We start from the raw sequence: 11,386 nt of genomic DNA, 5'->3' as shown, positions 1-11,386 counted from the left end.
GAAGGTCAACTTATTCTACTTGATCTATTGGTCCACCCTGTTTCAACTAATGCAATTAACCCGACGTGCACAAACGAATAGATCGTAATAATGATAAATCGTCACAAAGAATAAAGTGAATTGGTGAACACTAATTCGCCATTGTCCAAGAATGTAAATGTCAAGAAGAGGCATCAAAATTCAAGATTTCTTTCAATTTATATATCTCATCTGTGATAAGTCATGTCGTTTTTTTTAATTAAAAATTACCATTAACATGCAATTGTCAGTTTACATATTAATTAGTCTTTTTTTAATTTTTTCTCTATCATGCAAAATGATATCAAGTACTTCCACAATTACTTTTTAATCAAACAAATAGTTCTTCTCTCCAGGCATGTAGGAATACCAAAATGCTAATAGTGAATTTCACTAACTCTGTTGCTAGTCCCCAGGAGGGATCTGTATTCAATGTAGCCGCCAGGGTGCACCTTGAATCCCACACCTCACCTCCGAAAATAAGGCCTCAAAGGTAGCCATTCTACACTAAGCACACGAAACCTACCGACCTCAACTGAGCTGCCGACTAAGGGAATTCACAATCGCAGGGGAATCCCTGACCTGGCGGAAGATCGCAGGAACTGCGAGTACAGTACGTGGAAACACCTGGGTGGCCTCCAATGTGTCCAGTAACATGGCCGACGGGCAGGACTACGTCAGACTGAAGCGCAGGGGACTACGACCCCCTCTCCCTCCCTTCCTAGCAGCCAATGTTCAATCGCTGGAAAATAAAGTGGAGGACAATGCTGCTTTACCAAAGGGAGATGAGGGAATGCTGTGCGTTGTTTCAGAGACATGGCTCGCCCCCAGTCTTACTGCAAATATATGGAATCTGCAGTATTGTTTATAGTTTTGATGTACTTATCTCAGATAGTGCAACAACAATTCACTGGATTGGTTCCATGGTTTGCCACATGAGCAGACAGACATCATGTAGACAAGGACTGTATTCTCTAAATTTAATAGAATTAGAATATTCCATTTCAACTTCCAAAACTCATACAGGGTTTAGGCCAAGAGGCATGTTCTCAGGTTAATTGGCCAATATAAAGCAACCCGTTGTAGGAAGGAACTGCAAGTGCTGGTTTACACCGAAGATAGACACAAAATGTTGGAGTAACTGGCAGCACCTCTGAAGAGAAGTGTCTCGACCCGAAACGTCAACCATTCCTTCTCCCCAGAGATGTGGCCTGTCCCACTGAGTTACTCCAGCATTTTGTGTCTAAAGTGTTGGAGTAACTCATCAGTCGGAACCATCTCTGGATGACATGGAGAGGTGATATTTTGGTTCAGGACCCTTCTTCAGATGTATTATACAGATCAGTGGCAAAGTTGGTGGGAACATGGAGAAAATAAAGCAGGATTTATGTAGGAAAATGTTCTCATCTCAAAGGCATTGTTATTTCTATAACCGCTGTTGAAATTACTGATATATTGACAGTCAATATGTCCAGATGCAATCAACAAGGCAGATTTTTTTTGGCAGTTTTAATTTATTTTCAATTAGTCAGTATACGGAGGTTTCACGGCAGTTGGGTCACTGTTGCTACACTACGCCAAGTGGAGTACACGCGATGAACTGCAGGTAAGCACTGACCATTGTTTCCAGTGTAGCGGGCCCGTTAAAACCCGCCAAAATTGTCCATTTTTGCGCTGTAAATAATTATGGAAATCGGGATAAGCGCGAGAGACATTTTGCCTACTTCAGAATTCCAAAAGCGAGGAGAAATGATGGTAGATAGAAGCGAGAGCTGAAGAGACAACAACAGCCAGAGTGCTTGGTGAACATTGGCCGTTTGCTCACTGCATTTCATCAACTAAGGCATTATTTGTGTTTTTTCTTGATTCCTTTGGCATCTAAAAAGTTTCAGAAGTGATAAATCTGTCTGTAACATTTAAAAATTGCCCATGGTTCTCAAATGAGCTTTTACATACAAAAAGAAAACGCCTCTGAAGCAAAATTTACAGCCAGATTTATCACTTCTGAGACTTTTTGGATACCAAAGGAATCAAGAAAAACCACAAAAAATGCCTTACTGTTGATGAAATGCAGTGAGCAAACATGGTAATTCCCAATAATTTCAATTCCGATATCTGCACGGCCAATGTTCGCCAAGCACTTTAGCTGCTGTTATCCCTTCAGCTCTCGCTTCTCTTTACCTTCATTTCGCTTCACTTTTGGAATTCTGAAGTTGGGTACATGTCTCTCACGCTTACCCCGACTTTCACAATTTTTTACAGCGCAAAAATTAAACTTTTTGGCGGTTTTTAACAGGTAGGAAGTACGCGTTTCTTGCATTAATAACATATACCGGAAGTTACGGATGTCCTCCAGATGGATTGAGCGGCTCCGTGCGTCAAGCCCTATGACCCAGTGACCTTACGTGCACACCCCCTACAGGTTGCTACTGCAGTGGCAAATGACAGATTCAGATCTACCTTAAATCTCCTCTTGTAAGTCTGTGTGGCGCTGTCCTTTTTCACCAGCATTCTCAAAACTCCTTGCTTGGACTACTGATCCACACCGTGAAGGTTAGAGTTTCGACCTCTAGTAGCTACCAGCTGTTTCAATGCCTGGCAGAATGGGTATGGTGCACCCACTTCAAGTTGACAGATGAAATGGAGCCAGTTTACCAAGTTGACAGATGGAATGGAGCCCGTCTCTCATGGTTACGGATGCAGTTCACTGTGAGGTCGCCGGCCAGACACATTATGAGGTCACCTCTGATTATGATGGTTTACAAACTTGCGATCTTACGAATGGAAGGCCGGCCCAGAAGGGAATAAACCACTTCACCAAATGACCATCACAGTGGTTATAACCAACTGGACTCAAGTGTTAGATACAAGGAACTCAGTTCAGTTGAGTTTATTGTCACGTGTACAGAGAAATGCTTTTTGTCACGTGTTAAAAACAGTCAGCAGAAAGACAATGCATGATTACAATTCAGCTATTTACAGTCTATAGATACTTGGTAAGGGAATAACGTTTAGTGCAAGGTAAAGCCAGCAAAGTCCGATCAAGGATAGTCCGAGGGTCACCAACGAGGTAGATAGTAGTTCAGCACTGCTCTCTGGTTGTGGTAGGATGATTCAGTTGCCTGATAACTGTTGGAAAGAAACTGTCCCTGAATCTGGAGGTGTGCTTTTTCACACTGCTGTACCTTTACTAATTTGAGGAAGGACATTCTTGCTATTGGGGGAGTGCAGCGTAGGTTAACCAAGTTAATTCCTGGGATGGCGGGACTGACATATCATGAAAGAATGGGTCGACTGGGCTGGAATTGAGAAGGATAAGATGGGATCTTATAGAAACATATAAAATTCTTAAAGGAGTGAAGGCTAGATGCAGGAACAGTGTTTCCGATGTTGGGGGAGTCCAGAACCAGTGGTCACAGTTTAAGAATAAGGGTTAGGCCATTTAGGACTCAGAGGGAAAACATTTTCATGCAGAAAATCTGCGGAATTCTCTGCCACAGAAGGCAGTGGAGGCCAATTCACTGGATGTTTTCAAGAGAGAGTTGGATGTGGCGCTTAGGGCTAACAGAATCAAGGGATATGGTGGGAGAGCAGGACCGGGGTATGGATTTTGGATGATCAGCCATGATCATATTGAAAGGCGGTGCTGGCTCGAAGGGCCGAATGGCCTACTCCTGCACCTAATTTCTATGTTTCTATGTCATGGTGAGTCCAGCACTCGTTGATGTCTGGTCCTGAAGAAGGGTCCTGAACCAAAACGCCACCCACCCATGTTCTCCATAGATGCTGCTCGACCCGCTGAGTTACTCCAGCACTCTGTTCCTTCATGGTCTGGCTGGTGTCTTGCTTATATGAAAGAGCTACATTGCCAATGCACACAAGCTCCTACTTTTCTGTCAACATTAAACTGTTGAAAGTGCAAGAAATGAGATAATGCATACAAATTAGCCAGAAAAAGCAGCATACCGGAGGACTGGGAGAAGTTCAGAGACCAGCAGAGGAGGACAAAGGGCTTAATTAGGAAAGGAAAAATAGGTTATGAAAGAAAACTGGCAGGGAACATTAAAACTGACTGCAAAAGTTTTTATAGATATGTGAAAAGAAAGAGATTAGTTAAAACAAATGTAGGTCCCTTGCAGTCAGAAACAGGTGAGTTGATCATGGGGAACAAGGATATGGCGGACCAATTGAATAACTACTTTGGTTCCGTCTTCACTAAGGAAGACATAAATAATTTGCCGGAAATATCACGGGGCCGCGGGTCAAAGGAGTTGGAGGAATTGAGTGAAATCCAGGTTAGCCGGGAAGTGGTGTTGGGTAAATTGAATGGATTAAAGGCCAATAAATCCCCAGGGCCAGATAGGCTGCATCCCAGAGTACTTAAGGAAGTAGCTCCAGAAATAGTGGATGCATTAGTAATAATCTTTCAAAACTCTTTAGATTCTGGAGTAGTTCCTGAGGATTGGCGGGTAGCAACCGTAACCCCACTTTTTAAGAAGGGAGGGAGAGAGAAAACGGGGAATTACAGACCAGTTAGTCTAACATCGGTAGTGGGGAAACTGCTAGAGTCAGTATTAAAGATGGGATAGCAGCACATTTGGAAAGTGGTGAAATCATTGGACAAAGTCAGCATGGATTTACGAAAGGTAAATCATGTCTGACGAATCTTATAGACTTTTTCGAGGATGTAACTAGTAGCATGGATAGGGGAGAACCAGTGGATGTGGTGTATCTGGACTTCCAAAAGGCTTTCGACAAGGTCCCACATAAGAGATTAGCATACAAACTTAAAGTACACGGCATTGGGGGTTCAGTATTGATGTGGATAGAGAACTGACTGGCAAACAGGAAGCAAAGAGTAGGAGTAAACGGGTCATTTTCACAATGGCAGGCAGTGACTAGTGGGGTACCGCAAGGCTCAGTGCTGGGACCCCAGCTATTTACAATATATATTAATGATCTGGATGAGGGAATTGAAGGCAATATCTCCAAGTTTGCAGATGACACTAAGCTGGGGTGCAGTGTTAGCTGTGAGGAGGATGCTAGGAGACTGCAAGGTGACTTGGATAGGCTGGGTGAGTGGGCAAATGTTTGGCAGATGCAGTATAATGTGGATAAATGTGAGGTTATCCATTTTGGTGGCAAAAACAGGAAAGCAGACTATTATATAAATGGTGGCCGACTAGGAAAAGGGGAGATGCAGCGAGACCTGGGTGTCATGGCACACCAGTCATTGAAAGTAGGCATGCAGGTGCAGCAGGCAGTGAAGAAAGCGAATGGTATGTTAGCTTTCATAGCAAAAGGATTTGAGTATAGGAGCAGGGAGGTTCTACTGCAGTTGTACAGGGTCTTGGTGAGACCACACCTGGAGTATTGCGTACAATTTTGGTCTCCAAATCTGAGGAAGGACATTATTGCCATAGAGGGAGTGCAGAGAAGATTCACCAGACTGATTCCTGGGATGTCAGGACTGTCTTATGAAGAAAGACTGGATAGACTTGGTTTATACTCTCTAGAATTTAGGAGATTGAGAGGGGATCTTATAGAAACTTACAAAATTCTTAAGGGGTTGGACAGGCTAGATGCAGGAAGATTGCTCCCGATGTTGGGGAAGTCCAGGACAAGGGGTCACAGCTTAAGGATAAGGGGTAAATCCTTTAAAACCGAGATGAGAAGAACTTTTTTCACACAGAGAGTGGTGAGTCTCTGGAACTCTCTGCCGCAGAGGGTAGTCGAGGCCAGTTCATTGGCTATATTTAAGAGGGAGTTAGATGTGGCCCTTGTGGCTAAGGGGATCAGAGGGTATGGAGAGAAGGCAGGTACGGGATACTGAGTTGGATGATCAGCCATGATCATATTGAATGGCAGTGCAGGCTCGAAGGGTCGAATGGCCTACTCCTGCACCTAATTTCTATGTTTCTATGTTTCACAGAGTGCTGGAGTAACTCAGCGGGTCAGGCAGCATCTGTGGAGAACATGGATAGGTGACGTTTCACAGAGTGCTGGAGTAACTCAGCGGGTCAGGCAGCATCTGTGTGGAGAACATGGATAGGTGACGTTTCACAGAGTGCTGGAGTCACTCAGCAGGTCAGGCAGCATCTGTGGGGAACATGGATAGGTGACGTTTCACAGAGTGCTGGAGTAACTCAGCGGGTCAGGCAGCATCTCTGGAGTGAAGGAACCTTCTTCAGACTGAGAGTCACAGGAGAGTGAGGCACAGAGATAAGGAAGTGTAAGGTGTTACTCCAGCACTCTGTATTATATGAATAGTGTCAGGTTAGGAAAATGGGAAGTACAACGAGATCTGTGTGTCCTGGTACATCAGTCTGTGAAAGTAAGCATGCAGGTACAGCAGGCAGTGAAGAAAGTGTTGGCCTTCATAACAAGAGGAGTTGAGTACAGGAGCAAAGAGGTCCATCTGCAGTTGTACAGGGCCCTGGTGAGACCACACCTGGAGTATTGTGTGCCGTTTTAGTCTCCTAATTTGAGGAAGGATATTCTTGCTATTGAGGGAGCCCAGCGTAGGTTCACAAGATTAATTCCTGGCATGATGGCGGGACTGTCATATGTTGGAAGAATGGACCGACTGGGTTTGTATTCACTGGAATTCAGAAGGATGAGCGGGGATCTTATAGAATCGTATAAAATTAGTAAGGGTACACAAAATTGCTGGAGAAACTCAGCGGGTGCAGCAGCATCTATGGAGTGAAGGAAATAGGCGACGTTTCGGGCCGAAACCCTTCTTCAGGCTGAGTTTTGAGGGGTTGGACAGGGTAGATGCAGGAAACATGTTCCCCATGTTGGGGGAGTCCTGAACTGTTAAGGTACATTTCTTGAAACAGACAACTCACAATAAGTTAGATTAAACGAACACAAGCTTTACTGATCATTTAGCCGGCGAGAGTGGCAGGGGATACAAAGTCAAGTGTGCAACACACACTTAACTCTCCTGGGCCATCACTCTAATGAACAAAGACACACACAGCATCTTTTGTTAGTATTTTGGAAACATAGTCACATGTTTATACACAGTTGGAGCAATGACGTCTAACACATCAATCACAGAGTATACCCATTCAAAGCTTTCTCGTCACTAACACAATACTCCTCATGCTATGGTTATATCGATCACAAACTTTAGTTACAAACCCCCAAACAACAGGAACTTAGTCAAAGAGTGCTGGAGTAACTCAGCGGGTCCGGCAGCATCTGTGGGGAACATGGATAGGTGACATTTCGGGTCGGGGACCCTTCTTCAGACTGACACTGTTGACAGATGAGGGGGTGATCGGCAGATTAGTGAAGGAAGTGACAGAGGCGAGGGATATATAAGGATGCAAAAGGATTTGAGTCTAGCAGCAGGGAGGTTCTACTGCAGTTGTACAGGGTCTTGGTGAGACCACACCTGGAGTATTGCGTACAGTTTTGGTCTCCAGATCTGAGGAAGGACATTATTGCCATAGAGGGAGTGCAGAGAAGGTTCACCAGACTGATTCCTGGGATGTCAGGACTGTCTTATGAAGAAAGACTGGATAGACTGGGTTTATACTCTCTAGAATTTAGGAGAGTGAGAGGGGATCTTATAGAAACTTACAAAATTCTTAAGGGGTTGGACAGGCTAGATGCAGGAAGATTGTTCCCGATGTTAGGGAAGTCCAGGACAAGGGGTCACAGCTTAAGGATAAGGGGGAAATCCTTTAAAACCGAGATGAGGAAAACATTTTTCACACAGAGAGTGGTGAATCTGTGGAACTCTCTGCCGCACACAGAGAGCTATATTTAAGAGGGAGTTAGATCCCTTGTGGAAGGGGATCTCTGCCGCAGAGGGTAGGATACTGAGTTCGATGATCAGCCAGATCATATGCTATATTTTAAGATCTGGAGTTAGATGTGGGACCTTGTGGCTAAGGAAGATCAGAGGGAATGGCGGTGAGGCTCGAAGGTAATGGGATACTGAGTTGGATGATCAGCCATGATCATATGCAATTTCTTATGTATCTGTGTGTAATTCTTTGTACATGTTCAGGTGCATTTGTGTATATGCATACTGTTGCTGGTCACTGCGTGAAACTAAAGCTTTGGGGAAGGTGCAAAGATGGAATGGCGGTGCAAAAAACAAGGAGCTGCAGATGCTGCTTTACAAAAATGGACACAAAACGCTGGAGTAACTCAGCGGGACAGGCAGCGTTGTGGAGACTCAGGGGTGACATGGGTAAACAGCGCCGATCTATCCACGTGGCGGTGTGTGCCAGCAGGCTGGGATGCTGGCAAAGGGCCTTGCACAGAGGGGGCAGGTGCTCGGGCGCTCACCGCTGTGGATACGATATTGCTGACACAGGCTGCGACACTGATCAAACGCCCCTTGCCACACTCAGCGGGCAGTCGGTCTCCGCTGGTGCTCCCGCAGCCCCCATGCTCTCTTGTCACAGTGGGATCAGCTGCTCGCCGGCGTGGGCCCGCCGGTGCTGCCGCAACCCCCGCGAGCTGTCAAACGCCTCACCACAGTACGGGCAGTCGTAGGGCGGGCCACTGGTGTGCACCTGCTGGTGAGACAGGGAGTGGGAGGCCGTGGCAGAGCGCTCGCCACACACCGGGCTGGGGACGGGACGGTCTCCGGCGTGCACCCGCTGGTGGGACAGCAGCCGGGTGGAGTTGGTGAAGCCCTTGCCGCCCTGGGCGCAGGTGTAGGGGCGCTCGCCGGTGTGGGTGCGCTGGTGCACCAGCAGGCTGCTGGAGCGGGTGAAGCCCTTGCCGCACTGGGCGCAGGTGAAGGGGCGCTCGCCGGTGTGGGTGCGCTGGTGCTTCAGCAGGCTGCTGGAGCGGGTGAAGCCCTTGCCGCACTGGGCGCAGGTGTAGGGGCGCTCGCCGGTGTGGGTGCGCTGGTGCTTCAGCAGGTGCTGGAGTGGGTGAAGCCCTTGCCGCACTGGGCACAGGTGTAGGGGCGCTCGCCGGTGTGGGTGCGCTGGTGCGTCAGCAGGGTTGCTGGAGCGGGTGAAGCCCTTGCCGCACTGGGCGCAGGTGTAGGGGCGCTCGCCGGTGTGGGTGCGCTGGTGCTTCAGCAGGCTGCTGGAGTGGGTGAAGCCCTTGCCGCACTGGGCACAGGTGTAGGGGCGCTCGCCGGTGTGGGTGCGCTGGTGCTGCAGCAGGTTGCTGGAGCGGGTGAAGCCCTTGCCGCACTGGGCGCAGGTGTAGGGGCGCTCGCCGGTGTGGGTGCGCTGGTGCTTCAGCAGGTTGCTGGAGCGGGTGAAGCCCTTGCCGCACTGGGCACAGGTGTAGGGGCGCTCGCCGGTGTGGGTGCGCTGGTGCTCCAGCAGGCTGCTGGAGCTGGGTGAAGCCCTTGCCGCACTGGGCACAGGTGTAGGGGCGCTCGCCGGTGTGGGTGCGCTGGTGCATCAGCAGGCTGCTGGAGCGGGTGAAGCCCTTGCCGCACTGGGCGCAGGTGTAGGGGCGCTCGCCGGTGTGGGTGCGCTGGTGCAGCAGCAGGGTGCTGGACTGGGTGAAGCCCTTGCCGCACTGGGCGCAGGTGTAGGGGCGCTCGCCGGTGTGGGTGCGCTGGTGCTTCAGCAGGTGGCTGGAGCGGGTGAAGCCCTTGCCGCACTGGGCGCAGGTGTAGGGGCGCTCGCCGGTGTGGGTGCGCTGGTGCTCCAGCAGGTTGCTGCGCTGGGCGAAGCCCTTGCCGCACTGGGCGCAGGTGTAGGGGCGCTCGCCGGTGTGGGTGCGCTGGTGCTCCAGCAGGTTGCTGGACTTGGCGAAGCCCTTGCCGCAGTCGCTGCAGGTGAAGGGCCGCTCCCCAGTGTGCAACCGCCTGTGCACCTTCAGGTCCTTGGGCGACTTGAAGCCTTTGCCGCAGTCGGGGCAGGTGAAGGGCCGCTCACTGCTGTGCACCCGCTGGTGCTCACACAGCCCCGACAACTGGGTAAAGCTCTTGCCGCAGGTGGAGCAGCCATAGGGCCTCTCGCCCGTGTGCACCCGCCGGTGTCTCTTCAGGGCCATCGCCGTCTTGAAGGTCTTGCCGCAGTCCGAGCAGTCAAAGGGGCGTTCTCCCGTGTGCACCCGCCGGTGGATCTCCAGCTCGCTCGGGCACCGGCAGGCCTTGCCACACACGTCGCACTCATAACGCTTCTCCATGTTGTGCCCCGTCATCTGGTCCTCCATCGAAGCTCAGCCCCTCGAAGCTCAGCCCGCACACCGAGCAGATGGGGGGCTCGCCGGCACCCTGGCCGCCCTCAATGGTCACTCACGTCCCCCGTCTCTCCGTCCACAGCAACGGCTCCTAAACCCTGCAGGAGGGGAACACAGAGGGTCAACAAGCTGGCAAACAGGACATTACTAACTCGTGAACATTACAAGTGCTTGAAGGGGTGCAGGGGGTGGAGACCTGGAGGGTGCTGAGCATCCGATAGACAGACAGAGAGAGAGACACAGAGAGAGACAGAGAGAGACAGGCAGAGAGAGAGAGGGAGAGAGAGAGAGAGAGAGAGGTCAGAGAGGGAAGGAGAGAGGGAGAGAGATAGAGGGAGGGCGGGAGACAGAGGGAGGGAGAGGGAAAGAGAGATAGAGGGAGTGAGTGAGAGGGTGAGATAGAGGGAGGGAGAGAGAGATCTATTGAATGGCGAATGGTGCAGGCTCGAAGGGCCGAATGGCCTCTACTCCTGCACCTATTGTCTATGTTTCTAGAGAGACAGAGAGAAAGGCAGATATAGATCTCTCTCTCTCTCCCTCTATCTCTCCCTCTCACTCACTCCCTCTATCTCTCTCCCCTCTCTCTCTCTCTCCCTCTCCTCTCTCTCCCTCTCTCTCTCTCTCCTCTCTCTCTCCTCTCTCTCTCTCTCTCTCTCTCTCTCTCCTATCTCTCTTTCTCCCTCTCTCTCTCACCATCCAGTGCAGGTCGCCTCCATCTTTAGGGCCGCGGTGGCACGTCATTTCCGGGCTGAGGCCGCCCCGCAGCCTGCAGGGCGGGCGACGTCACATCCGGGCCGAGTGAGGCCGCCCCGCTGAAAGATTCTAGAGGGAGGGGCGGGGGCAGAGAGAGGGGCATCAGCCCGGAAATGACGTCGCGCGACAGACCCCGGCCCCGTTGACCCGCAGGCTGCGGGGCGGCCTCACTCAGCCCGGAAATGACGGCATCGCCCCCGGCCCCAAGATGGAGGCGACCCGCGCTGGACGGTGAGAGAGAGGGAGTGAGAGAGAGAGAGGGAGGGAGAGAGGGGGAGAGAGAGAGAGAGGGAGTGAGAGGGAGGGAGAGGGAGAGAGAGATGGAGGGAGGGAGAGAGAGGGGAGGGAGGGAGGGAGGAGAGAGAGAGATGAGGGAGGTAGTGTGTGTGGAGAGGAAAGAGGAGAGAGATATATAGAGGGAGAGGGGAGAGAG

General features: G+C 50.2%; 1 pseudogene; it reads right to left on the bottom strand.

The window, feature by feature from the left end:
- Positions 1–8,408: 8,408 nt before the first annotated feature.
- Positions 8,409–11,036, bottom strand: LOC129694107 (zinc finger protein 271-like; annotated as a pseudogene).
- Positions 11,037–11,386: the final 350 nt, after the last annotated feature.

This window comes from Leucoraja erinacea, unplaced genomic scaffold (genome assembly GCF_028641065.1).
Source record: "Leucoraja erinacea ecotype New England unplaced genomic scaffold, Leri_hhj_1 Leri_545S, whole genome shotgun sequence".
Classification (NCBI taxonomy): domain Eukaryota; kingdom Metazoa; phylum Chordata; class Chondrichthyes; order Rajiformes; family Rajidae; genus Leucoraja; species Leucoraja erinaceus.
The sequence above is the reverse complement of the archived record's forward strand: the minus strand, read 5'-3'. Positions and strand labels throughout refer to the sequence as shown.